Source organism: Prorops nasuta, unplaced genomic scaffold, assembly GCF_024137725.1.
Source record: "Prorops nasuta isolate Cenicafe-Biocafe unplaced genomic scaffold, Cenicafe_Pnas_1.2 PNAS00081, whole genome shotgun sequence".
Lineage (NCBI taxonomy): Eukaryota > Metazoa > Arthropoda > Insecta > Hymenoptera > Bethylidae > Prorops > Prorops nasuta.
The window spans coordinates 220,938-236,574 of record NW_027116878.1 but is presented as its reverse complement, the minus strand read 5'-3'; the positions used below and the strand labels follow the sequence as shown (position 1 = coordinate 236,574).

Sequence of the window (15,637 nt, the reverse complement as noted above, 5' to 3'; positions counted from 1 at the left end):
GAAAGATGTATTAGCAATAGGTACAGATGCATGTGCATGTACCTCGTGTACGTGTAATTGTTTATCGCTGCTTTGGCCAATGATGGAAAAAGATAATTGCTGGATCGAAGCTGATGTATGTTTATATGTGGAGCCTATAAGCTAGTCTCTCTCTCTCTCTGCCCCGTGTGGCATGTTATGCCTGTGCGTGCGTGTGTGTGTGTGTGTGTGTGTGTGTGCGCGCGGTAGAGGAATAATATCGACCGCGTAGATATTGTTGATGCGAATGGTAACCATGGTTAAGTCGAGTCGAGGCGAATCGAGTGGCCAATTGCAACGTTCGCGGTGGCCAGGACTGGCCAATAGGCTCGCTCTTCTCTCTCGGTTTTTTGATTGGGCGATATCGAGGATAAGAGAGCAGTTGGAGGGCCGAGGGACCCAGAAACGGACGTGGACGCATCCAGTGGAGAAGGTCGTTCTCCGTCATCTCCGCCCGGTTCTCCTCGCACACGCACGCACAACGCGCGCGTCTTTCCCTCGCCGAGTCTCTCTCCAAGCTCCGTCAGGTTGTCTATCTCTCTCTCTCTCTCTCTCGTATCTATATTCTATTCCACATTTATATATGTATTTATATAAAGCATTTTCGAGCACACACAGCTGCACCCTCGCTCTCTCTCTCTCTCTCTCTCTCTGTGTGTGTACTGATTGCCAGCGAATCTCAGACCTCCCATCTGCTGCTCACTACCACCATCCTCTCTTATCCCGTATCCTAGCTCCTATTATTGGCCTACTTGCCAAACGCTCTTCTCTTGTCTTTTCACGCGTGACGCCACTTGTCGCACCACAACCCCCCTGATATCTCGCTTGTTCCCTACGTTGCAAACACAAAATCAACTCTACCATTGAAACGTTTGCAAAAACCTCTCACTGTCCTGCATTGCAATCAATAGCATATGCCTCGTACTTTGATCGATACTTTTTAATCATCGACCTATATACTATTTTATCAAGATTTATTCATACGTTTACCACGCCTAATATAGGTATATATGTACATATGAGATGTGTGTCGAAGAAAATCTGCCGAAAAGTATTGTCACGGAAAGGTACACGCCGCGAGTACAAGTTTAAATTTCCGTTCGTCATTAGTATCGATCGAGCGAGTGCCTATATGATTAAGAAAGCGAGGATGCTGAGAGGAGAATGTTGGCTCTTTGCTAAAGAGATGAATCCTGATAAACGTCGTATTACATTTGTCGTTGATACGGATAGGGGAGAGAGTGGGAATGAGGGGGGAGAATAGTTGCAGTGGTTCTTCGCGAGAAAGTGTACAACGTACAAAGTGCGAGGGTCAATGATAAAGTGTCGTCGTCGTCGTCGTCGTGGTCTCTCGAGCGAGGTTCGTTCAATCGGATGATGATTGAAGGGGGAAGAAAGAAGAAGAGGGAAAAGGATTGGTTGCTCGCGGTAGAATCGCTCTGTGCTGCGGATGGACCAAAAGGACGAAACATAAATTCCTCCCTCCTCTGTGTTATCCAAATAGAGCGAATTGAGAAAGTGGACAGGAGCGCGCGCGAGTGCACTCGCCGAGTAAAGTTGAGGAGCTTTCGTCGCGGCGGCGACTGTGCGAGACGCACAATTCGAACAAGCCTCGCGTATACACGTGTGCCGTAGGACCATCCATCTTATTACTCTGTACAACTTGCAAAAGACGTGAAATATTGCACACTTTGGTCCTTTTAGCGGAGAAATTTCCAATTCTTTTTACCATAATGCTGCGCGGATTGACATAAAATTTCCTCCCGTCTCTCGGCAGTACGGTCCTCCTATATTACGTATAGCTTTCACAGCAACATTTTGCCTATCGGAGATGAATTACTACCCCCCCCCGCCCCCCCGATTGTCGCACAGGCCTATGAACTAGATGAAAAAAAGAGAGAAGAGCAAGGGGCCGAATGACAAATAGCCCTAATTAACTGGTGTGTATCGTTATTTTTGTTGCAGGACTGCGCGCAGATTGGCACACACGAGAGGCACAGGAAAGAACCTTTGCTCCGGATAATCACAAACTGGAGTGAGGTGAGAGAAGCACGAGTTTTTGGAGAGGAAAGATTTTCGTTTTGCTCGGCCTATGTTATGTACATATATATATATATATATATATCGCATCGCGGTAGTTGAACCTGCGAAACTCGCTGGAAAAATTTCAACCGCTATATCGTTGACCCTTTAAAGCTTGATAGGCCATTGTAGAAATTCAGCTGTAAAATAGCCAAGGTCGTCCCGTGCCGTCCGTCGTAGTTGGGTCGAGTCGAGGTGCGACGCGCGTGCGCCAAAAACAATTTTCAGCGGCGGAACACTGGAGAGCGGGTTAACGATCATCCGGTGTTCCACTTTCGTTCCTTTCGAGCAAAATCGATAAGGATCTCGCCTCGCCTCGCCTCGCCTCGCCTCGCCTCGCCTCGCCTTCCTACGTGTATACGGACAATACTGGCCCAAAATCTCGCATCTTACGAAATTAACGAGAGAGAATCTTTACGCAATTTCCTTTGCGTTTTTCATGCCACTATACGCGTCGTACGTACGTTGAAAAGAGAAGCGCGGGGGGGGGGGGGGGGGGGCGAGCGGCATCTGGAACGCGCCGTCACTCGACCAAACTGCAAACAAAAGTTTGCTAACCGCGCGCCGGTCGGTGATCGCGTAATCGATAAAACGGTCAGCCCGTGTCAGGCCCGTCGCCGATTATCGCATTCCAACGAGGTGAAAAGATGAATATAAACGCCACCAGCAGCAGGATTCTCCAGTGATAACGGAATCCCTCTCTCTTTCATATCCCATTCGATTCGAGGGACCATCGGCCCCGATATTTGCACGCACGTCCAACAGCGGCACTTGTATATCCTAATTTTAATAGTTTCTTCATTTTTATTTTGCCGCTTTCTTTTCTATACATATGTATATTGTGCGGAATATCTCCGTGCGGTAGGACGATGATCGGAAGTGAGGAAATAAATGAGCGTGAAAGAAGGCTCGTTAAGGTAGAAGGTCTTGGTAGAATATACCGTATCTCTCTGGCACACGATGGTGCATGGAAAACCAGTTTTGCTGCTGCTGCTGCTGCGAGAGAGTGAAATAAAGCTTTCCGTTTCTTCCTACCGGATTAACAGGCAAATCACGAAGCGTGACTGTGAATCCTTAAAGCTCCGGAACCGTGAAATGACGAGGCAACTCGCTTATTCCTTGGTTTCCGCCGCGCTGCAACAATATCCTTCACCCCCACCCCTCCTTCCATTCGATCATCGCGACAAACCCCTGATTAAAATTTACACATCGATATTATCCACACATTATTTTTTAGGCCAATTATTAACTAGTCTGTCCAAAGTTTTATCGCTATTAGCCTTTCCACACGTGCCGCGCGAGTAACAGTGTATATATCCAAGGTTGTTTTCCGAGCGAACATGCAACATTTTTAAATCTAGCGGAAAATCAAATGGCGATGATAAAAGCGTTGTCGAATCTCGCGACGTTCCTTGCCATTTCCGTTAAATGTTCAGCAAATATTCCTTTTTTTATCCTCCGCTCTATTTCGAGGCACTTTCGTATTTGCTGCTAATAATAATAATAGTGGTAAAAATTTGGGATTCTGCGGAAGACGCGCCTCTGGTTAATTAAGCAGCCAAACTGATTGTATAGGTAAATAATGGGAAAATAGTTGGAGGTGTGTGCGTTTCATGGAATGGTTGTTTTGCTTCCTCATTGCCAATCTCTCTCTCTCTCTCTCTCTCTCTAATAGAGGTTTCAAAAAGTAAGATTTACATTTAGTAGAGTCTGCGTTGCGTTTATTGCCTTGCGCGTTATTGCAGGAGTCGTGCGCTGACAGATGTCGCGCAAACGAAGAACCGGTTCTCTTAAATCTTAGTGGTTAAGTTACTCGGGCTATTCTCGCGTTATCTATTATTCATAGCTGAGAGATGGAGGTGCGCGCTCGCCTCAAACTCTATATATATATATATATATAAAATTGCAATGGAATCACTCTGAACGTTACCTAATTGCACTTTGGCAGGTTTACGGAGTTGCCGCCAATTTCTGGCCCGTGTGCTTTTCCTTACAACAATAATACAGCAACGATGGAAAGAGTGCCCATGAAATAAAAGTAATGGTGATGGATATATATATATATATATATATGTACCATTATTGGCTCTTTCCGTCCCGTTGATATAGATGTGCGCGTTTTTCCAAAAAGTCTATTGGCGGGATGAATGAAAGAGGAGATTGAAAAAATGGTAGACGAACGAGTTGGGGGGTTGGAAGGATCGGTAAGGTGGTTTGCAACGTCCAAGAGGGTAGGGTTGCATTTTGCATATGCGGTGGCAGGGGAAGCAGAGAGAGAGAGAGAGCATGCGCGATGCGAAAAGCTCGGCCCTCGGGGGTGAATTCCACGAAGCAGCTCAGTATCCACCCGACCATCAGCTGATCAATATAGCTCCGCTGGCACGCCACGCCACACCACGCCACGCCACGTCACGTCACGCGACGCACGCGAACCGGGACACGTACGTCACACACATTCTGCCAGTTGCCCCATACGTGTGCTCTCTGTGTCTCTCTCTCTCTCTCTCTGTGCGCGAGTGCGCGGCTAGAGGCAAAGTAAGTCCATTGGACTCGATCTCCCTAGCTGGCAATTCTCTGCGGGAACTTGCAAATTTACTCCCAGGTGCGTTCCAATCGCTTCTTACCAAGCGATCCTCTCCTTCGCCGGTCGTCGTCCCTCCTGCGCTCTCTCCACTCGTTTTACTCGCAAATTCATCGAGAATATCATTTGGCGCGCTGCAATCTCGCGCGAACAGTATTACAGACATTTGCACATGTGTTGAGAAGAGGGAGAGGAATGAGGTAGGCGGCTGAGTGTGGGTTGTCCGGCCGTCGCGCGCCATGAGAATTTCTTGCGCGTTTGGTCGAAGCGAACGATCGTCGGAGTGGTCGAGAAGATTGTTGCCCGAGAGCCGGGACGGCGGACACGCGCCAAACGGAAATGCACTGCGCGTGTGTCGATCGGCTCTATATCCTACGGCAAGTGCATGCACAGCTACGTTTTTAGTACTTGGGCGCGAGTCTCGCTGTTCGCCGCAGCGTGTGCCGCGCGGTTCACAAAGGTTTGCTCAGTTTCGCGGATGATGTTGAGGTAAAAACGCGCGCGAGCGCTCCCTCTCCGTCCCTCCAGGATGGCCAGTCTTTGCAGCGGAGGCGAGAAGAATAACCGTTGTCGTTTCTTTCATTTTTACGCTGTACGGTTTCGCGCGCGCGCGCGCGCGCGCACACCGATTTATCTTGGACTCGATTTTCTACGTATCGGTGAATATTGTCGCTGGAGGCTTCCTTCGTTGAGTGTGTCGAGTCGAGTTCCAGCTGCTCTGCATCGACAACACTAACGCGCGTACACGCATACATGCGCGCGACATGTATACACGGAGATTGCTGTGCAGTATATATACGTGTTCCCTCTTTTCTTCTCCTGCGTAGTCGAACCGACGGGAATGCCTCGCTCGTTCGAGGCGAGGCGCGAGTCTCGTTTCTTCTCTCTCTCCCCCCTCCTTACCAGAAGAGGAAGTGTGGTGGGATACCGACGGGAGAGAGGGTGGGGGAGGGGAGGAGGGGAGGATAGAGACTCGACTCGATGCTTCGCTTGGAACTAAGGAGAGCGGGAGCGGGAGAGAGAGAGAGAGAGAGAGAGAGAGAGAGAGAGAGAGAGAGAAACTGCTCTCTTGCCTTCCTTCCTTCCTTGCCTTGGCGATGTTACTTGCGCTGGTTCGTTGGTTGGTTGGATTGGACGAAGCGTCTGACCGAGCGTCCGCCGTCTACCGACTCTCGGCCGCTCGCTCTCGAGTCTAGTGTTGTCAGTTGAAGCGAGTAGTGCGCACTGCGCGACCAGTCTCCTCCTTCCTTCTCCACGTACTCTGCCCACAGTTGTGTGCCGTAGCGAGCAAAGTTCCTCTCGTGCGTATAGCAGCCTTTTCCCAGGGTAAGGGGGGGAAAAAAAAAAGAGACAAGGAAATCGAAAATCCCTCCAGAAGGTATGGCAGAGAATCCAGAAGCTTCTTCGAACGCGCGTGTCTCACGCGAACCGACGTCGCGTCGTCGATGTATCTCGCTTTCATTGTTTCGCCGCCGCCTCTTCCTTGCGACGTATACTCGTCGTTCCTCTTGTTATTCCTCCGAGTTTAGCCGAATCGCGCGAAAATAAGCCGCGTATCTCGCTGGAAAGTGTTGTGTAGGTGATTAATTGTGATTTCTCAGGATGTATCAGTGTTTCTCTCTCTCTCTCGTATAAAGTGTGTGTGTGTGTGTGTGTGCGTGCGTGCGCGCGCGCGCGTTACGTGGCTGGTTTGCTCGGAGTGTGGAGGAAGAGGAGGAGAAGGAGGAGAGCTCTCCTCCTTATTACTCTGCAGGAGCAACGACTCGGGGAATATGTGGTTCTACGACCCAGCTTAACCTCTCGCGTGGTGCAACTATTTTCCTCCTCTTATCCGCGATAATTCATTTGGATAATTTCGATGCGCGCGCATGCGCGCATTGTAGAATTTATGGGGGGACTGTGACTCGTGTTTGTATGTACGTGCATGTATAGAGGAGAGAGAGGACGCGCGCGTTCCTTCTCCTCGATATCCGACAAGGGCGAGAGAGAGAGAGAGAGAGAGAGAGAGAGAGAGAGGGAGAGAGAGAGAGAGAGTTCGCTAGCCTATTTGTTTTTGTTTTTTTCTCAATGTTTGCTCGTGTCGAAGGATGAAAAGTTTGACGCGGGCGCAGCAGCAGCAAAATCGACGATAAAATCAGCAGCAACGCGCATAGCACGTGAAACGAGTCTGCGTGTTGGCTGCTCGTGTGCCATTGGCCCAGACCTGCCGCATGTTATTTCGAAGGTTCAATGTGCGTTTGCCGATCGAAACCGGTTCTCGAATTCTCTTGAAATTCACGTTGTTGCGAGATATTGAATAATCCAACGATTCTCTCTCTCTCTCTCTCTCTCGTCTTCTTCATATTAACATGTGCATCGTTCATTCTTACTTGCTCGAAAAAATAGACGAGACGCTACAGTTTCAACGTGATCTCTGTACCGACTTGTAATATATGTAGTAGGAGGAGAGAACAGTCGCGTTGTTTTATCGTATAGATTTGTAGAAATTGAAAGAATTTAATTAGTGTGTATAATGCGTGTGAGAGGAAGAGCGAGCTTAAGAAATTGAAAAAGAGGGGAGGGGGATGATGGGGGGGGGGGGGCAGCTTGTTTCTTTTACGATCGATCGATCCGTTCGTCTGTCTGTTTGTGCCTTGTTACGGTAGGTGTGCATGGATTGTGATTGGACGACCTCGTCGCTCCTATCCTATAGCGAGAAGACGAATTTATTTTTCAAATCCGAGAGAAGAGCTGTTTCATTGAATCCAACAGAGTGACTGCGGCTTCTTTAGCGAGGAACAAGCTTTATATGTATATATATATATATATATATAAAGAGAATGCAAATTTTGTCAATTAGATTGCGTGTTGAAAGATTTGGCAGTCTCGGCGCGATTAAAAAATCGGTCTGATTGTCCGGTGGAATTGCGCGATTAGACGTAGCGTTAAAAATCATTAATTAGCAGCGTAGAATAAAGAGATTTGGATGATGAATTAAAGGTGTACGTTGTTTCATCTGTGTAGGGCTTGCAGCGCAGCCTATCCCAACCGGAGGTTAAAGGAAGTCGGTCATCATTATCGGTGAGTAAAATTCAAGACTTTTCGAGGCTTTTTCAGAGAGAGAGAGAGAGAGGGAATGACTCGCGCGTGCGAAGAGGGAATCTCTGAAAAATCATATATATATATATTAGGGTGATTGTTAAAAAAAAAAAATTTGACGGATCCCCAAAAACCACTAGTACATTCAATATAATGTGTATAAATGAAAAAGAGGATCGATTTTTCAGCAATATATCTCGATTAGTATGCATTCTAGAAGAAAAATGTATAGAATCTTTATTATGTAGAATCGAATTCTTCAGAGAAAAGGTTATATGCATCTTTTCATAGAATCGAATATTTCATGAGTTATCTGCGAAAAATTGTAAAATTCTTCGAAAATTATATTTGATCGCAATGAGGCACGTGTTTCTATCATTTGTGTCAGGTCACAAGTTTCAACCACTGTAGTTTCTCATCAAATACTAGTGGTTTTTGGGGATCCGTCAAATTTTTTTTTTTTTAACCATCACCCTAATATATATATATATATAGGAACGTGGAAGAGAACGTGACATTTCTACCAATTGGCTCCCTAATTTGAATTTCACTCGAAACTTTAGTCTATTATGAAGGATAAAATTTCTTTTGCCGTTTGTTTACGTGCGCGAGAGAGATTTTCGCCGTTTAGCTGCAGAAACGGAGAAATTTATCAAATACTTGGTGTGCGAAGAAGAAATTCGATGAAACGTATATAGGCTGCTGGAACGTTTGTCGGAACGTTAAAAGAGAAGAAGGAGAAGAGGTTGAAGCGTGCGTCTCTTTTATCGTTTGGGATCTATGGGGATTATTCGTGAATTGGCGGTGGCGAGGCCTTTTGCGATACGCCGTCCGAAGGAGCGCGCGGCCGTAAAAAACCCGTTTGGTAGCTGACCGAGCATCTCCGCAGGTCTCCGCTCGCTTCTTGTTTATTGCTCGCGCTGCTCGGACGTGTAGCGCGAGACGCGCTCGGAGAGAATTTCAACGAGTCTGGCATCGCGCGGCCGCGGCGATGCCCGATAAAAGTTGCTATTGCGAGAAAACTCCGCCTTGTTGACAATTTTCGACGAAAAAGTCGCGCGCGCGCGCGCGCAGGCCCAACTTTTTATTTGTACTATTTGAGAGAAGAATTTTCGCAGTCTTCCTCCTCCCTCCTCGTAGTTGGTTAATTTTCTTCCAGTCGAGTTATCGTAGACTTCTCTCGGCCAGAATGGAAAATGATAGCGGCGATGGAAATAACGGAAGATGTATATTAGTGTATGCGAGGGGATCGCCGGTCGCGCGAAGGCTTGTTTATCTCGAACGTTAAACTTATCCCCCTCGTAATGATCTCGAGGCTTTGCGTGCTGCAACGATCGTAACCCGAGCAGTCATTTCGTAATCCATCGATAATACGTCGCGCGGGCGGGCGTCGCCTTTCCAATTAATGTATATATATATATATATATATGTGGATCCAGTTCAAGTGTCCCTCTGTCCACGCAGTGACGATATAAGCGGCGAGCACGAGCCGTTGGCGTGTGCATATAGAATTGTAGGAAAAATGAGGAAAGGTGGCAAGGAGCAAAGCAAAGCGCGAAGCAAGCCTCTCCGCGACACGCTCGTAGCTGATTATCGGCCAAAAGTTTGGAAAGAGTTGCGAATGTTTGCGCAACATCTCTCCTCCTCGCTCGCTCGCTCGCTCGCTCGCTGCTCCATGCAAATCCAAAGAAATCGCCCTTTCCTTATATGCTCGACAAGAATTTTTCTTTCTTTCCTCGGACCTTTAAATCCCTCCCACAGTAGAGAATACTCAATAGCTTGCATCTCAATAATACTGCGTTGGCCGGATGTTGAATAGTGGAAACGTTGTAAGTTTGCTAGAGCGGTATAATTTATACACCGAGAATAAATAACTGTACACGCCTCTAAGGTTTCTATTAAGGATAAGGAGGAGAGACTGCAAGGGAGAAAATGGAGCGATTCGGTGAATTTCTGCCGAATATGAAAAACTGCTGCTTTTCCAATGGCACATGTATATTTCTTTGGTCCGTGGAAATGAATGAATTTGCGCGATATCGGGAAATAAATGTTTCTCCAACTTTCGCTTTGGTGGTTTCGCGTGCAATCTAATTTTAAGCAGCGGGATAATGCGCAAACGCCGCCACGCAAGAAGAGGAATTTTGACAGAATAATAACATTGTTCGCGCCGCGCGCGCCACGTGCTTGGTAGCATCCATATTCATTTACTTTTCCGCGTCGAGACCGTCCTCTTGAAAATTCTGCTGCTGCTGCAGCATCCCCAACAACGGCGGCCAGACCTATATATATATATATATATATATATATACATAGCATATGCACGCTACGTAGGTAGATTGGGTTCGCGCAATTCTTCCATGGTCCCAGACCCTTTCCGTAATTGATATCGCAGTGCCTGTTCGATTCTTCAACGACGACAAACATGCCTATAAAAAACAGAGAAAAAAACTAGGCAACCAATAAAGATTGATGGTTAATGGGCGCGAAGAATCGTGTACGTTCGAGTGCTTGCTCCTTGGAAGAAGTTTTGTTGGATGGGTGGGGGGGGGGGGGGGGGCAGTTGGTCGAATTCGACGGCCGGGATAAACGCACCAAGGAGAGTTGTTTGCCAGTATACTGGGCCGCGTGTCCAATTCACCCCGCGAATTTCTAACAGAGTGCACGCACACGCGCGTATATATACCTTGGATCCTGCCGAAAATTCAAGGGCGCTCGCTCTCGATGCGGTGCAGACTGTTGCTCTAAGCGAAATTAAAAGTGCGACAGCTTAGCTAGCCGCCTCGCTCGACCATTCCTCTCGCGTAGTAGCTGAGAAATCCTATCTTGCCGATGCAGTCGATCGAGCAAGGACGATCTTGCCTGCCTCCGGTACCATTGCTCCCCCCTCGACACATGCAATCGCAACAGCAGCGGCGAGCGATATCGCATCGACGAGGAAAGAAGACGGTGTTATTTCTGTTGGAAAAGTGACAATGCCAAAGAAAAAAGAAAAAGTAATCTCTCCGCAAAGCTCTCTCTCTCTCGTTTAGCGTCCGAGGGGAAAATTCGGCTAAAAAATGAAGGAGAGGAGCTTGCGCGAATATGCTTGAAAAATGGCCAAAGTTTGGAATTTAAATGAGAGGGAAAGGGCAATGTTGACGAGGAATCTGGGCCGGGGAGGGGTGCGAGAGAAAAAGAAGGAGCGAACGGAAGGCGCAATGAAGCGAGCCTCTTTGCTGCTCGTTTGCCGCCAGCAATCGGACCTATATGGTCGCACGGTCGCTCTTGTCTGTCCACGGTTCTATCACCACCACCACCATACAGTACTCGCTTGCCGATGTTCGCTTCTTCGCTGGGTGCGCGACTCTTTTCGCTCCGAGCTCATCAGCCAGAACCCCCACCCCCATCCAACAGAAGATCCTACCGTACGAAAACTCGCGCGTCGCGTTGCAACGATCCTCCGACGTTCGAGCGAAAAAATCAATTGATTTGCTTCGTAAGTGTATACGCGCTGCTCTGCACACTCACCGAGTGCTGCGCCGCCCGCCAATTAAAATTTCTCTTTACCACGCGAAATTTTGAATAGCGCGCGTCACAGCAGTGTTTGGCTTGCTCGGACTCTGCCAATTCCCTTTCGCAGCTCGACAGCAACACCTCGTTGTATACAACGAACGACCGACCGACCGACCGATTGGCGAACCAACCTTGCCGCGTCAATAGTGTCGCGTGCGTGCGTTTTTCGAATTTTTGCTACCGCCACGTCCAAACAATTGCTCGCGACGACGACGTACAGTTGCGAATGCCCCCTTCCTCCTCCACCTACGATTCCCCTTCGCTCAAAGTCCATCTTCTTCTTTTATACCTACAGCATATACGTGTGTAATACGGGTTGCGTGAAAATTGAAATAATGGAATGCTCGATAGGATTGCGGACAAGGAAAGCTGCTATGAAACTCTCGGTGTGTGGCAACATTGTATAGTCGAGAGAGAGAGAGAGAGAGAGAGAGAGGAATCAATATAAAAGCGTGGCCTACGCCATTGGGATTCGCAAATCAAGGAGGATCGATCGGGAAATGCATGCAACCGCGCATAATAAGCCACTTATTTTGCGGTAAGAGGGAAATTTATCATTGGAGCGCGCGCGCGGTACGGCCATTTTATTATTCATGAAATAATGCCACTCGCTGCTTGTGTGTATATCCACATGGCGAAATAGTTTTTTCTCTCTTCCCCTTTCCCTTTTTCTTCGGGAGAATGCAAAAATCTGCCCTGCGCGCTTAGCTCTGAGAGCGACGGCTTGTTTTGCACGAGGGATCGCGCGCTTCTCATCTCGCCGTTCGTCGAGACGGTAGGAGGAAGTGTACGCACGTCACGTCCGTCTCTCCATCGGCATAGACGGCGCGCAACAGCTCGTTTCTTCCAATGGATCATTCCCCTCCTCCCTCCTTCCTACGATCGAACCAACCTAACGTTACATATATTCGCATGTATGTCTACCAAAGGGAAAATTGCAAGAAACGCAGAGTGTGGAAGAAAATTCGTACACTGCTATAGAACGGAAAGTCTGTCCGAGCATCGGGGGAAGGACCGGTGCGTATTCGCGTATTTTGCTGGTGGAATCGCTTGGAAGAGATCCGTCTCGCGCTTCGAGTTGCCTGCTATAACTATATTCATTGTACGTACACACGCTCGCAGCATGGATGCCCGTGCACTCGGTCCTTAAAGTCCTAATGAATCTGCCGCCTCTACACGACGCCGCGGCGCCCGCCGCGACGCCCGCCGCGACGCATGTCCAAGTTTCTTCGGGCTCGCACCTATACATGCATGTATACAGAGAGAGAGAGAGAGAGAGAGAGAGGGAGGAATATGAAACCCCCTCGCGGCGAGTGGCCGGCGTCGTCAGCTCGCTTGTCGACTGGCAACTGGCTAAACTGCTTGTTTTTCTTCTTCTATAAGCGCGCGCGCGCCTCGTAATATAATATGTATAGGTAGAGTCGCAAGTGTGTTCCGGGGACTCTGTGGCTGGCGCGTCCCACGCCATTTCTCTACCCACCGCGCGCGTAATCTAGACTCGATGGCGCCTCAAACCTCTCTCCGCTTCTTCCACCCTCTATCAAACGACTCTTGCCGGACGAGAAAATTCCCGATAAACAATTTCGATCAACGCGAGAGAGAGAGAGAGAGAGAGAGAGAGAGAGAGAGAGAGAGAGAGAGAGAGAGAGAGGAAGAAACACGCCTCGAGTGGCGTCGTCGTCCTGTTAACAGGATTTCCCTATAGAATTTCATTAAAGCCTCCTCGAATAAACAACGGAGCGCAACAGTCAACTAATTTGTAAAGTCTTCGCTCAATATGCGACTTGGTTGTTACTGCGCAACATCTTGTACATGCATGTGCTCCGTCATTGATTCCCGCAGAAATTACCTCTCAATTATATACATACAATACTATTAAATAGACTTTTTTTTTTTTTTTAGTCAGCAGCTCGTTAATTGCACAGAGATCGGTCGACCGAGATGTACATATACAAGGTATCCCACGAACGATGGGCCGTGCCAATAATACCATCGGACAGGGGACAAAAATCTATGTAAAAAAATTGTAACAACTTTTTTCCTAGGACCTTTAGTTAAAAAGTTATTTGCAATTAAAGCTTATCGATCGCAGTAGTTCCTTTCTTAAAGAGGAAGATTGTGTTTTGGTCGTGCGCATTACAAAAGCCAAAAATGCTAAGATTCTGTGAATTGGAATACTAAGAAAAGCACAAAGCCAAACATCCACTTGAGACTATTGTAGCGGTTCAAGGCCGATCGGCAGTTTCGAGTGCCAGTGTGCCATAAAAACAATCAAAACATAAACACACACACACACCACTCGAATAGACTCAAGTGGGGAATGTTTGGCTTTGTGTTTTTCTTAGTATTCCAATTCACAGAATCGTTTCTGGCTTTATAATGCGCGCGCGACCAAAACACAATCTCCTCCTCTTTAAGAAAGGCCACTACTTTAATCGATAATCTTTAATTGCAAACAACTTTTTAACCAAGGGTGCTAGGAAAAAAGTTGTTACAACTTTTTTACTTGGATCTCTGTCCCCTGTCCGATGATGGTATTGGCATGGCCATCGTTCGTGGGACAACACCCAAGTAACGGTGTTTGTAATTATTGTTCCAAAGAGTCGTTTTCTCGGCGGGGATATCATAGAAACTAGTCTATAAATTTACCGTGGGAAAATCCGTCTTATTCAGGGGCTGCTTTGAAAAATAATGCCAATGGATAACGCGTTAGTATGCATTTGACGGCGCAGTGCGGCGGGGGTGTACACGTACATCAGACTTTTTTAATGGCGGCCTTGCTCTTGTTTTCTTCTCCAACTCTGATAGGGACTGCGCCACGCCACGCCACGCCACGCCACGCCACGCCACGCCACGCTTACTTGCAGCGAAGAAGAGAAATAAAAGACGACGCTCTATCACATTTGGCGCCGCGCGTCTTTCCTTCATTTTCTTTGCTCGATCATCGACCTACATGTCAACGTATCGCTCCGTAACAACATGGCGTTGCTGGTGGTGTGTTGCACCCCTCTCACAATATTACAAGTTTACTAATATATCCTGTTGACACGCATAAAGAGTGACTTGGCGAGCGAGCCTTTCGCAGGACGCGTCACGCCATATATGCCATTATATAGCCGCACGATCACGCACACGTGGTCGATCCGCAGTCACGATAACAATTGCCGCACGCTCGACAAATTTACGTTTTTCCGACGCTTCCGATCACTCCCCCCCCCCCCCCCCCTCATTTTCTCTTCGCAGCGCTGCATTCTTTCATTTCAATATATATATATTAGGGTGGTCGTTAAAAAGAAATTTTTTGACGGATCCCCAAAAACCACTAGTATTTGATGAGAAACTACAGTGGTTGAAACTTGTAGCCTGACACAAATGATAGAAACACGCGCCTCATTGCGATCAAATATAATTTTCGAAGAATTTTACAGTTTTTCGCAGATAACCTTTTCTCTGAAGAATTAAATTCTACATAATAAAGGTTGTATACATTTTTCTTCTAGAATGCATACTAATGGAGATATTGCTGAAAAATCGATCCTCTTTTTCGTTTGTACACATTATATTGACATGCTCATATGAATAGTTATTCTTATTTCGCTGTAGTGTTACACATTTTATTTCTCTTAAGTTTTTAAATAAATGTTAATTGTACGGTAAACTAAAAATAATTATTCATATAAACATATCGATATAATGTGTATAAATGAAAAAGAGGATCGATTTTTCAGCAATATATCTCGATTAGTATGCATTCTAGAAGAAAAATGTATAGAACCTTTATTATGTAGAATTTAATTCTTCAGAGAAAAGGTTATATGCATCTTTTCATAGAATCGAATATTTCATGAGTTATATATCTGCGAAAAACTGTAAAATTCTTCGAAAATTGTATTTGATCGCAATTAGGCACGTGTTTCTATCATTTGTGTCAGGCTAAAAGTTTCAACCACTGTAGTCTCTCATCAAATACTAGTGTTTTTGAAGGATCCGTCAAAAAAATTTTTTTTAATGACCACCCTAATATATATATATATATATATATACATTTGTGCGTGTCTCTTTCCAAACTGCCAGAAGAAACCTTTTCTACGAATCGTCAGATTACTGCTATTTCAAGGCTTGAAAAGAAAAATGTGCAGATTCTCTGGCCCAGAAGAGTGGTGGATAGAAAGAAGAGGAAGAAGAAGGCGGGCGGCGATTCGCGACGGAATGAATATCGATCGCCGAAAGTCCTCTTTATACATATATAGCTAGCTTTTACCTCTGTTTCATGCTCGTTCGTTAAATTCAAAGTATATATAAGACGCAAAAGAATAGTAAATAGAA

At 46.7% G+C, this 15,637-nt stretch overlaps 1 protein-coding gene across 11 annotated transcripts in view; it reads left to right on the top strand.

Moving 5' to 3' along the window:
* The first annotated feature begins 418 nt into the window (after positions 1-418).
* The window catches only part of HnRNP-K (Heterogeneous nuclear ribonucleoprotein K), a 58,845-nt gene continuing 43,626 nt past the window's right edge, over positions 419-15,637 (top strand). For 2 of the 11 annotated variants that reach the window (XM_066745774.1, XM_066745764.1), the window contains exons 1-3: positions 419-545; positions 1,984-2,058; positions 7,685-7,741. The gene's annotated coding sequence lies outside the window, so the exon portion shown is untranslated. The other 9 variants (XM_066745773.1, XM_066745767.1, XM_066745772.1 and 6 more) reach the window with 9 other exon arrangements.